General features: G+C 36.7%; 1 long non-coding RNA gene across 1 annotated transcript in view; it reads right to left on the bottom strand.

Annotated features, from left to right (window-relative positions):
• Nucleotides 1–2,913: 2,913 nt before the first annotated feature.
• Nucleotides 2,914–12,491, bottom strand: part of LOC135965057 (uncharacterized) — a 29,872-nt gene continuing 20,294 nt past the window's right edge. Inside the window, exons 3-4 of the long non-coding RNA XR_010577899.1 lie at nt 6,460–6,532; nt 2,914–3,503 (exon numbers count right to left, since the gene is read on the bottom strand). This is a non-coding gene — a long non-coding RNA (uncharacterized lncRNA). The remainder of the gene's footprint in view (nt 3,504–6,459; nt 6,533–12,491) is intronic.

Raw genomic sequence — 12,491 nt, 5'->3', positions numbered from 1 at the left:
TATACATAAATGAAATTATTTGTTGCATCATTATTTTCAATAGGGAGAAATTAGAAATTACTTAAATTCATCATAGAAATGTGGATAAATGATAGACTATCAACTTAGAAACATATTGTATTCTTGGCCAGGTGCGGTGGCTCGTGCCTGTAATCCCATCACTCTGGGAAGCGGAGGCGAGTGGATCACTTGAAGTCAGTAGTTCTAGATCAGCCTGGCCAACATGATGAAACCCGGTCTCTACTAAAAATACAAAAATTATCTTGGCGTGGTGCATGCGCCTGTAGTCCCAGCTACTTAGTAGGCTGAGGCAGAAGAATTGCTTGAACCTGGGAGCTGGAGGTTGCACTGAGCCAGGATTGTGCCACTGCACTCTAGCCTGGAGGACAAATCGAGAACTCATCTCAAAAAAAAAAAAAAAAAAAAAAAAAAAGAAACATATTGTATTCTCTCTTAGAAAGGGTAGATGAATGGAAAAGTATTAATAATGAAAATAACCAAAAATTGGACTTATTAACTATGGAATTATAACTATTAGTATTTGAAAATATATGCAGATCTACAATTCTTCACATGGAATTACAAAATTCAACATTTATGAATACCTAAACATAAGTTTGGTAAAATCTGATCTATGCTGATGTAGGGGTATTTATAGTCTTATTTTTTTAGTCGGAGTTTTTGCTCTGTTGCCCAGGCTGGAGTGCAATGGCGCAATCTTGGCTCAGTGCAACCTCCACCTCTTGGGTTCAAGCAATTCTCTTGCCTCAGCCTCCCATGTAGCTGGGATTAAGGCACCTGCCACCACACTCAGCTAATTGTTAATAGAGACAAAGTTTCACCATGTTGGCCAGGCGGGTCTCAAATTCCTGACCTCAGGTGATCCACCCACCTCAACCTCCCAAAGTGCTAGGATTACAGGTGTGAGCCACTGCACCCAGCCAGGGGTAGTCTTTACTGATCCCAGTTCATGTGATTATTCATATGATTTGTCACTAGGGATATTCCATAATATGCAGTATATTTATCACATTACCTTTCTAAAATCTAAATATTTTTGAATTGTGATTTCAAAGAAATCTGACTTTGAAATCTTAGTTTGAAATCTGATCCTAACGATTTCAGATAAGCTATTGGAAAATATTACAAATGACAAAAATTGTGCATTAAGATTAAATTGTTGATTAATTTAAGTCACCTTGCAGCCGAGTGTGATGGTTCATACCTGTAATCCCAGCACTTTGGGAGGCTGAGGCAGGTGGATCACGAGGTCAAGAGATCAAGACCATCCTGGCCAACATGGTGAAACCCCATGTGTACTAAAAACACAAATATTAGCTGGGCGTGGTGACACACGCCTGTAGTCCTAGCTACTCGGGAGGCTGAGGCAGGAGAATCGCTTGAACCCAGGAGGCAGAAGTTGCAGTGAGCCAAGATCACACCACTGCACTCCAGCCTGGTGACAGCAAGACTCCATCTCAAAATAAATAAATAAATAAATAAATAAATAAATAATTTCGTATATCATAAGGGTTTAATTAAAAAAAAAACTTTTTTGTAAAATATATGTATATTAGTATTATTAGTTCTTATAATTTCATCAATGTGAGGCATAAATAAAATTTGTTAAGTTAAAACTTTCATTATACATTCATTCATTCATTCATTTATTTTCAGACAGAGTTTCGCTCTATCATCCAGGCTGGAGCACAGTGGCATGACCTCGGCTCACTGAAATCTCTGCCTCCCAGGCTCAAGCGATTCTCGTGTCTCAGCCTTCCAAGTAGCTGGGACTATAGGCATGCGCCACCATGCCCGGCTAATTATTAAAAGTCCTATAAGAACATTAGAGTTCTGGGATTATTTTTTGTTTATTTAAGAGACAGGGTCTCACTGTATCACCCAGGCTGGGGTGCAGTGATGTGATCATAGCTCACTGTAGCCTTGAACTCCTGGGAAAAGCAATTCTCTCACCTCAACAACCCCAGTGGCTAGGACTAAGGTGCTTGCCACAACGCCCAGCTAGTTTTTAAATTTTCTGTAGAGATAGGTCTCACTATGTTACCCAGTCTGGTTTCAAACTCCTGGGCTCAAGGGATCCTCCCAACTTGGCTTCCCAAAGTGCTAGGATTACAGGTGTGAGCCACCATGCCAGGATAAGAACATGAGATTTCTCTTACCATCTGTTTATATCTAAGTGAAATAGTATAGTATTATGTGTCAGTGTTGAATTATTTTAAAGTATTATGCACTGAAACATGCTAATAATCTGGGTCAGTTTCTATCTTGACCTAGACTTAAACATATTAGCTAACAAGAGGGGCCCAAAATATTGATTACACACCATCTCCTTATTTATTTTTTTGAGACAGAGTTTTGATCTGTCACCAAGGTTGGAATGAAGTAGCATGATCTCGGCTCACTGCAACCTTCGCTTCCCCTGTTCAAGTGATTCTCCTGCCTCAGCCTCCTGAGTAGCTGGGATTACAGGCATCCCCACAAGGACCAGCTAAGTTTTATATTTTTAGTAGAGAGAGAGTTTCACCATGTTGGCCAGGCTGGTCTCGAACTCCTGACCTCAAGTGATCCGCCCACTTTGGCCTCCCAAAGAGCTGTCATTACAGGCATGAGCCAATGCGCCCAGCCACCATCTCCTTTCATTAAAAATTTGTGAGCTGAAAATAATTCGAAGACAGTTATTTTCATATGGAGTCATTTAATCAAATAGGGATTAATATTAATGACTAATATTAATACTTATTTTATCTAAAATTATGTCTAACTGATTTTTCTAAATTCTCTGACTTGCTAATAATGTTAAACATTAGGTTTAATACATATAATTAGGTCTGTGTGGATGCACCATGTAAATAAAATTGTTTTTAACATTTTGTAAGGTCTACTGCTTTACAAGTCTTATTATCTTTGTTCCATTTTGATACCAAAATTTTAACTGTGATAATTAGGCTGGAGACACCAAATCGAGGTATGTTTATATAATCACTCTCAAGGATCTCAAGGGTCACTTTCTGGTTGCATTATGAAAATTGTAAAAGGATTCAAGTATACATCTCTGATAATAGCTCTTGATAAATCATATAAATCTATATGATAGATACAGTTTAAGATTTAGATCTAGATAAATTCAGCAACTCTGTAATTTATCAAAGGGTTTTGGTTAAAATTTAAGACATTCCTCAATATAGAATTAGTTCTAAAAAATTTGTTGCAATGAAGAATGTTAACAACTTACCTTTGTGTTTTCTCTGAATACTGAGCAATTCAAGATAGACATAGAAGTAAAGCATAATGAAATAAACATGTGAGCTTTGTAGTTCATGGTGTTGTTGGCGCGGTGCTTAGCAACAGGGATTTTCCTACACTACACTCCATTACAGGGCACCCTTACCTACTCGGTCACATATGGAACAGAAACTTTATTGCTAAATTTACAGCATAGCAGAGGCAGAACAGAATTCAATTTCACTTCAGGCTGGGACATCCTAAAGAGAAAAAACACGGAATGGGTGATATGAGCTACCCTAGTTTATTCCTTTCTTCTAGTATCTCCAATCACCTCCACTTGAGGAACTACTGAACAAGAGCACAGGAGCAGTGCTCTAAATGACATTAGATGTCCTTCAATATCTTTGTCAGTCTAAATTCAAAGGAAATATTTTAACTCAAGTAAAAAGACTAGAAAAGAAAGCTAACCCATATGGGGATGCAGAATTTTTTGTTTTTGTTGTTTTAAAATCTCTTGTTTTTGGCCACAGGCACTCTGAGCTAGAAGAAAATATTTAGAAGGATGAGAAATCCTTCTGTATTGAATAAGGGAATTACTCCCAGATGGCAGTGGTGTAAATCTACTATGAAAATAACTATACACACACACACATATATGTATGTATGTATATGTGTATATATGTGTGTGTATATAAACATATGTATAAACATAAATAAATAAATAAATATAAACATATTTAAAAATATGTTTATAGAAAATGTCTGGAATCTTTTTAGAGTCTAGAGTCCTTCTTGATGGCCTTAATTTATAAAAATAGCCTCAAATTATTTTATTTAATTAAAAACTGTAAGAGATTAACATTTTCTCCTCATAAGGTCCAATCAAGTATTTTTCTTTTGAATGAAGAAAAAAATAATACATTGTCCGTAAGAAAGTAACTCTTTGATTTAGTAGTTAGCAGTGAACAGTTGATACGGTTTGGATGTTTTATCCCTTCCAAATCTCATATTAAAATGTGACCTGTATTGTTGGATGTGGGGCCTTGTGGGAGGTATTAGGTCACAGGAGCAAATCCCTCATGAATGTCTTGATTCTCTCCCTTGGGTAATGAGTGGTAAAGAGTTTACAGGAGATCTAGTTGTTTAAAAGAATGTGGCACCTTCCCTTTCTCTCTTGCTCCCTCTCTTGCCCAATGACATGCTGGCTCCCCTTCAAATTCTGCCATGACTCTAATCTTACTGAGGCCTTCACCACAAGCAGTTGCTGGCACTATGCATTGTGTACAATCTGCAGAACCAATGGCCAAATAAATCTATTTTCTCTATAAATGACCCAGTATTAGGTATTTCTTTTACAACAACACAAACACACTAACACACTGGTGAAAATCAACTTAAATACTTAAATACAGGTAATAACATAAATTTAAAATGCAAACTAAGAGTTGTAAAATTTATATTTCCCCTTCAAAAATTAGCATTCTAAATTCTCTCCTTACAATTTGTTTTACTTTATACACTTTCAACTTCCTATGCTCAAGTTTTCAGAAGACATTGAATAACATCACATCATTAAAGAGAAGAAAAGGAAAAATTGACTGCGAAAATTAAGCATACAATGTATTGAATTAATAGAGATTTGTTCAACAATTTTTGTTAATGGAGTTTATATTTTTAAGTATAAATATTTTTCTGCATATCTTTAAACAAAGTTTTTTTAAAAAAAAATCCTATATTTTAAAAATACAGGATATTTACAGCAAATGGTCCCACAGATCCCAATTATGAAACAAAACACAAACATAAATTGATTTCAGTATATCAAATATGCCTTAATAATTATTTTAGGTAGCTATAAAAAGTAGAGTTACAAGATTGAGAGGCATTTCGACTTCTGGGAAGAATTTAAAAACATGAAGCTACATTTCCCACCACCATCAAAGATTTACGTGTAAGAGATTTGTCTTCATTTTGTTTTAATTAGAGCAAACAATTTGCCCATGGGCATCAAAACTTAGAATGAGTTTGACATCACAACACAGTTTATATTCTCTGAGGAAAAATGAAAGGAAACTAAAGAATTTTATTTTTCAGACATCAAATCACAAAACTAAACAGTTCAATTTTCTTTGGGTTCTCAGTGGTACATTTGTGTCTTCAGAGTTTAAAAAACCACACTTTTGGCCGGGCACTGTGGCCCCATGCCTGTAATACCAGCACTTTGGAAGGCCGAGGCAGGCAGATCACCAGACCAGGAGATGACAACCATCCTGGTTAACAAGGTGAAACCTTGTCTCTACTAAAGATACAAGAAAAACAATTCACTGGGCGTAGTAGCGGACCCCTGTACTCCCAACTACTCGGGAGGCTGCGGCAGGAGAATGGCTTGAACCCCGGAGGTGGAGCTTGCAGTGAGCCAAGATCACGCCACAACACTCCAGCCTGGGCAATTTTTCTTAAAATCTGGAGGTCTAAAACTTTGCTAAAATAAACGTTTAGCGAGAAACAAGTTCACATGCGTTGGTTGCTAACATTAACTGCTAAAGGGAATGCACTAAAATGTCGAACACAATTATACAAAGTAAATACTCATCGAACATGCCAGATGTTTCCTAAATTTAAATTGTTAAATGGACATCGTGGAAGAATCATTTTAGTTTTAAATTCTATAATAAGCAAAGTAACTTTCTTATACAGAAACATTTATTCCTTTGTGTATAAACCAAATCAAATATCATATATAAGTTATACATAAGATATGAATCATGTATAATGCAACTTATCAAACATTTTAGATGAACATGTCAGTTTTTATATTATCAACATAGACATGTTTTAAGATAAATAAATCATTTCTTCATTTTTCATCTCAATTTATAAGAGATGACATAAGTTACATGACTCAGCGAATCTACACTGAAAGCACTGTATAAGTGAATTAATTCACTGGATAAGTGAATTGCAATTTTTGCTCAAATATGGAAAAAATCTGACTGACTATAATCAAAATCATCAACTGTCAGTTACTTTTTCTGCAAGCTCTTTACTTAATATAAAATCTAGACATTAAGAAACTAATTTATCCTCTTAAATGCTATAAACATTTTATTGCATTTCATTATTTCTTTAGTTGTCAATTTTGATAGTGTTTGACTAGAAGTCGAGAATAGGAAATCCACTAACATATCCATCTTGGATGGGCCAGTTACTTACTTTCTCATTGCCTTGGTTTTCTTTCTTGAAAAGTGAAGAATTGTTTTCTTCATAATTATCTCATAATTGTTTTCTGAAAACGTAAAACACTGGTAACATTGCCTGGCATTGAGTAAATTACTAGTTTTTAGTATTAGTATCGATTCACATTTTTCCTACTTAAAATTAGATAATGACTCCTCATTTTCTACATGATTTTATAGCATATAAATTTAGATACAAATCAAGACATATTTGAGTATCTAGTAGATGCTCAGTAGTATACATTGAATAAAATAATGCATTATTCCTCACAATCTTCATAAGACAAGTAACTATCATCTTTTCCAAATGGACATGAAAGTTACATGATAGAAAGATTCCATAACTAGATTTGTTGCCCAGCTTACCTGTAGTAGATCTAGGACTTCAAGACAGGCAGGTTCTTAACTTCTACACTCGATTAACCTATATGGCCTGCCTTTGTTCATGCTTTGCCATATTTTTATCTAGTTCTCTGGTTCTTTCACTAGATTTTAGTTTCTTGAAGGCAAGTTTACCTCTATAGAACCTACCTCAGTGACTTACCAGGTACTGGGGAAGTAAATATTCAATGTTTGCTAAATTAAATAGCAAGTTACAACTGGGAGAATCTGACAAAGTAGAAAGACTTTGAAGCTAGTTAGACATAAGTCAAAATCATACTTTGGATATTTGTTATATTCTGCTCAAAATATTACTTAACCTCTCTGAGCCTCCCCTTCCTCTTCTACACCGTGGGACTGATATTACCTCCTATGAAGATTACGCACAATAGATAGGATTCATGTATTATGTTTATTTTCATGTCAAGTAATTCGAATACATTTTGTTCCATTTGCCCTGGGTTCTAAGTTAAAGGCTGGGAAACTTTTTCTGTGAAAAGCCAGATAGCAGGCCAGGCGCAGTGGCTCACGCCTGTAATCCCAGCACTTTGGGAGACCAAGCCAGGTGGATCACGAGGTCAGGAGATTGAGACCAACCTGGCCAACATGGTGAAACTCCTTTTCTACTAAAAATACAAAAATTAGCCGGGCATGGTGGCTGGTGCCTGTAATCCCAGCTACTCTGGAGGCTGAGGCAGGAGAACTGCTTGAATCCGGGAGGCGGAGGTTGCAGTGAGCCGAGATCACACCACTACACTCCAGCCTTGGTAACAAAGCAAGACTCCATCTCGAGGGAAGAAAAAAAAAAAACCCAGATAGCAAATATTTTAGCCTTTACAGACTATACAATTTCTGTTGCAGTGATTCAGCCCTGCTGTTGTGGTATGAAAGTAGCTATAAACAACACATAAATAAGTGGATATGGCTGTGTTTCAACAGACCTTCTCAAAAATGCTGCATGCCTGATTTTGCCTGGGGACCATAGTTTCCAAACCCCTGTTCGAAAGCATGACATCTGGGGTCACTAGCTAAAAGAAATTCTCATCTAAAACTACTGGATTAAACATTTTAATATTGTTTATCATGTATTTATCTCTGGACACTGATTTCTTGTGTTGTAATTATAAATACTAATTATAGAAACAGGACAATTACAATTATCTTTGCAAAGAGTTTTACGTACTCAAAATGTGCATCCAATTCAGCCTTACGCGTCAGGTGCTTAGCAGCATTTTAAAGATGTTGACCAGTATGAGCAGAATGGTTCATATTGAGTCCTTTTAAAATAGCCTCATGAGGGCAAGATGTTGACTTCTGGAGCTGAACCAGCCTAACCTGCCTTTCTTGTTCTTGTTTCTGTGCGCTGCTACCTCACGTGACTTGTCTGTGTCCTGAATTTAAATCTTGTTTCCAATACTCCTATAATCCTCTCTTTACCTGAGTTGGTATTGTTCATCTCAATATCTTGTTACTGACCTTGGCTTGACTGTTTCTCTAGTCATTGAGTCCGAGATACCCCAAGGCGTTTTTCATAAATAGCTACCCCCTGTCCAGCATATTTTGTCACTTAGCAAGCTTGACAGCACTACTCCTGGGCTGTGAATTCCTTTTAGATCCTTATTCATTTTAGGGTTAACTGAACTCCTTTGCCTTGTGTATAAGGTTCTGTGGGACTTGGCTCTAGTCATATTCTCAAAACTCCAAAATATAGTCAGGCCCCTTTCACATGCCTTGTTGTTTCACACTTCTGTGCCTGCTTTCTCTCTGTGACACACTTTCCTTGTTTGGGTATTTGGCAAACTTCTACTAATCCTTCAAACTCAGGGATGGCTGAATCTTGATTCTTCCCCATAAAGGTTCCCCTTTCCAACTAATATCACCTCTGTACTCTTATCCCTAATCTCAGCAGCAATCAGCCCCAGGAAACCAAACCAAAAGCTCTGCAGCAATTGACCCAGAACAGATAGGATTTATTCAATGACTACAGCTTCCCTTATTTTTGTTTCCACCTCAGGACCAACCAGAAAAAGCCAATATGCTCCCCAAACCAATTACAGGGGACGCCCTGCTTCTAGTTAGCACAACTGCAGCTTCTTCATGCCAACCACCTCAAATCAAAGCATACTTGAACCCTTCTCTTCTGTTCACTATGATGTTTTCCACTGCCCTGCCTACCTATGAGTTTCTAGCTAACACAGTGATGATGGCTGATTCCCTTACTTTAGAAAGCTCTGATAAAATAAGTGACTAAACAAGCTCTGCCTCATCTCAGGTAGGTGAGTTCTTTTATTCCCACAATCCCTAGCAGCAAGCATCATTAATATGTTAAATCTGCTCACACTGATGGGAAGAACATCAGGATAGGCAGTCAGACTAAGTCTAGAAGTGTTCTGTGGTGAAGCCCCTCTCTAAAACTTTCAGTACACTTAACCTAGGGACCAATCAGATCACAGGTCCGGTAGGATGTCTCATGAGCTAAATGGGAGCAGTGGACCAATGGAAATGTATATGTAGAAAAGCAAAGAATAAGAGATATAGAGAAGAGAGCTGCAAAGTTACTAGGAAAGTCTTAAACATCCCTCTACTTTTGCTATTATCACTGGCCTTCTGATCTGCAAGGATGAATCAACTTATATAAAGGGCCTAGAGTGGGATAGATGTTTTAATGTTTTTTAAATCAAAGAATAAAACCGCAAACATGAAAAGAATATGCATATTTGCAAATACTCTCATCTGGCTTTTTTCCTTTATTCTACAATACAAAGCAATTTCACTTTAAGTTCTCTGTAATATATTTTATAAGACAATACCAAGGAAGCTTAATCTATTTTACACATAGAAGGCAAACAGAAAAGACTGATCATGATACGAGGAATAGGTGTGCCTCCAGGAGCATTAGATCCAGCCATCAGTGCACACCAGTACACCTCTGAAACCTGAAATTAATCTCAGCAGTGGGAAAGCTTAGTCATGCAGGCTGTGCTTCCTGCTGAAAGTAAAACCATCAAACTCAACACACATGCAGGAGGTTGCCTTTGAATCTTAAGGACCATTATCATTATCTGCCATAACTATGCCATAAGAATATTGCCTCTCTCATTTATTGCATTGGAAAACCTTAACATTTTTCCTCATTTCTATTGTATAATTAAATATCAAATGTATTTATTTTGGCAGTGTATCATATTAGGGAATGTGCTATGGAGCTGGAAAACATGAGTTAAAATCCTCGTTCTAACCCTCAGATAAAGGACATGGTTTATCAAACCTTTAGTTTCCTAATCTGTATAATGGTTATATGAACATCAGTATCTTGGGGAATATTGTGAAAATAATATTAGATAATGTGTGAAAAATATTTAGTGTAGGATAAGATAATAGGATTATTTTATTACTATATACCCTATGCATATGACTATACATATATGAGCATGTATATATTTACTAGGTATACATGATATATATTTTAACATTTAGATTGGGCTTCTTCAAATTAATAGTTATGCTGTAAGATGTTCCAGTATCTACATACCATATACAACATATCAGATGTAGTAAATTAAACTATGAATGTGTGTATGGCAATACATTTTAAAACTGTGATACCATTAAGCAATAAGGATGTTTGGCAGACAATTGGGCTCACTCACTACCAAAGTAACCACTCTGCACACCAGCTTCACAGCACAGACAATTCACACTTCTTTCTATTTCAGGGAAATAAAATCTATTATTGTTCTCCATGCTTTTTTACGTCACCATCGAATGCTCAAATATGTAATTATTGGGTCCATGGACAGTAATGACTCATGATTTATTTTATATTGCACACATCCTTGCCTCCTTCCTTTTTCTGAGGTTCTGACAGCTTGACTACAGTGTCTTTAATGCTTCCTCTCAGAACTAATTCAAATTTCACCTCTGCCACAAATACATTTCTTTATTCACTCTTTCCTCTGTGTTACCATGGCACCTGCTTGTCCCTGTGAAGGATGATAAAACATCGACTTACGTTTTGTTCATTATTCTCTCACCGGGTGGATTGTGAGTTCTCTGAGGACAAGAGATGATGCTTTCTGTGGCTTTGTAGCACAGTGACAGCAAGTCACTTTATTCATTTATTCAGCACATTTGTTTGGTAGAAGTTCATTAAGTATCTACAACACGATAGGTGCTATGCTATTAATGTGGGTTTCGCCAGCAAATAAGACAAGGCCCCTGCATATTTCCAGTTGAGCCAGGAAGATAAGCATTGGATAGGTAACTGCAGGCATGATGAGGAGTAGGGAAAAAGCAGTCTGAAGCTGAAGGGAAGGCAGGGTTGATGTTGCTAGGTGATGTTGGGAAGAGGTGTTCCAATCAGGAGGAATAGCATCTAGGCAGAATTAGTACTGTTGGAGCCAAGGGCTGAGCAAAGTATAATCGGGCTGGAGTTTGGGAAACCAGGGGGTCAGTGGTACAGAGTAGATCTGAAGAAAGAATGTACCCAGATTTCTCTTGGACTTGTAGATTATTTTGCACAGTTTTAAGTGTTAGAAGAAGGCACTGAATGGTTTCAAACAAAGGAGTCACATGATCAGATTTGTGGTTTAAAAAGACATTTAGGTGTTGTATAGATTGGATCTGGGGATAAAGGGTTTCTTGAGAGCCAAGTCAGAAAACCAGTTAAAACATCCAAGTAACATGTGATGGTGGCTCAGATCAGGATTGTGTCAGAAGCAATAGACGGGAAGAGGCAGCTTCAAAATATATTTAATGAGTAAAATGAACAGATTGTTGTCTTCATTTGCTATGGGAGGTTGTAAGGGGTGGAAAGGAGTCAACAATAAAACTTGTCTTTGAATTTGAGCAACTCTATCCTGACCCAAAATTAATCTTTAAGTCTAGGCCAGATTCTGGCATTCCTATGATTACAGCTCTCCAAAGGCTCTCCTTGTTCTGAGGGAAAAGTCCAGTTCCTTTGCATAGAAGGTAGCACCACAATCAGAACTCAGCCTCAATGTAGAATTTTGTCCCTTTTATTTCACCAGTGCCAAATTCTGTGAAGGTTCCCAAACATGCTACATGGTTTATGCCTTCGGTATCTGCCCATAATTTTCCCTTTCCCAAACTTACACTTTTTCATATAAACTCCTGAAAATTCCAAAATTCCTTCAAAACTCTTATTGGGTAACATTGCTTAAAGCTTCTGTTAGCTTATTCCTTTCTATTGTTTTATCTTTTTTTATTTTATATAAGTTTATTTTATACTTATTACATTTCATTAGAATATTGTGGTTGTTGTTGTTTTTGCTTATGTATTTTTAGCACAGATATTTTAATCTTTTGACTTCAGCGGATTTGAAAGTTTGCTTTATTCTTTCCAGGCCTAGATGAAATTAAATCTTAGGGTATAGAAGACTGAAACTAGAAAATTTTATACTTTTCCTTTTGGAGAGCCAAAGTTGCAAAACACACACACACACACACACACACACACACACACACACACACACAGAGATTTTCTTTCAAAATTCAAAGGTATTTTTCTAGCCTGAAGTAATCAACCTAGAAACAGAAAAAATAGAAAGAAAAAAATAAGAAAATCCTATATTAAGTTCAAGTCACTACGCTAGATCTCATTACTCA

This window comes from Macaca fascicularis, chromosome 9, assembly GCF_037993035.2.
Source record: "Macaca fascicularis isolate 582-1 chromosome 9, T2T-MFA8v1.1".
NCBI classification, from domain to species: Eukaryota; Metazoa; Chordata; class Mammalia; order Primates; family Cercopithecidae; genus Macaca; species Macaca fascicularis.
The sequence above is the reverse complement of the archived record's forward strand: the minus strand, read 5'-3'. Positions and strand labels throughout refer to the sequence as shown.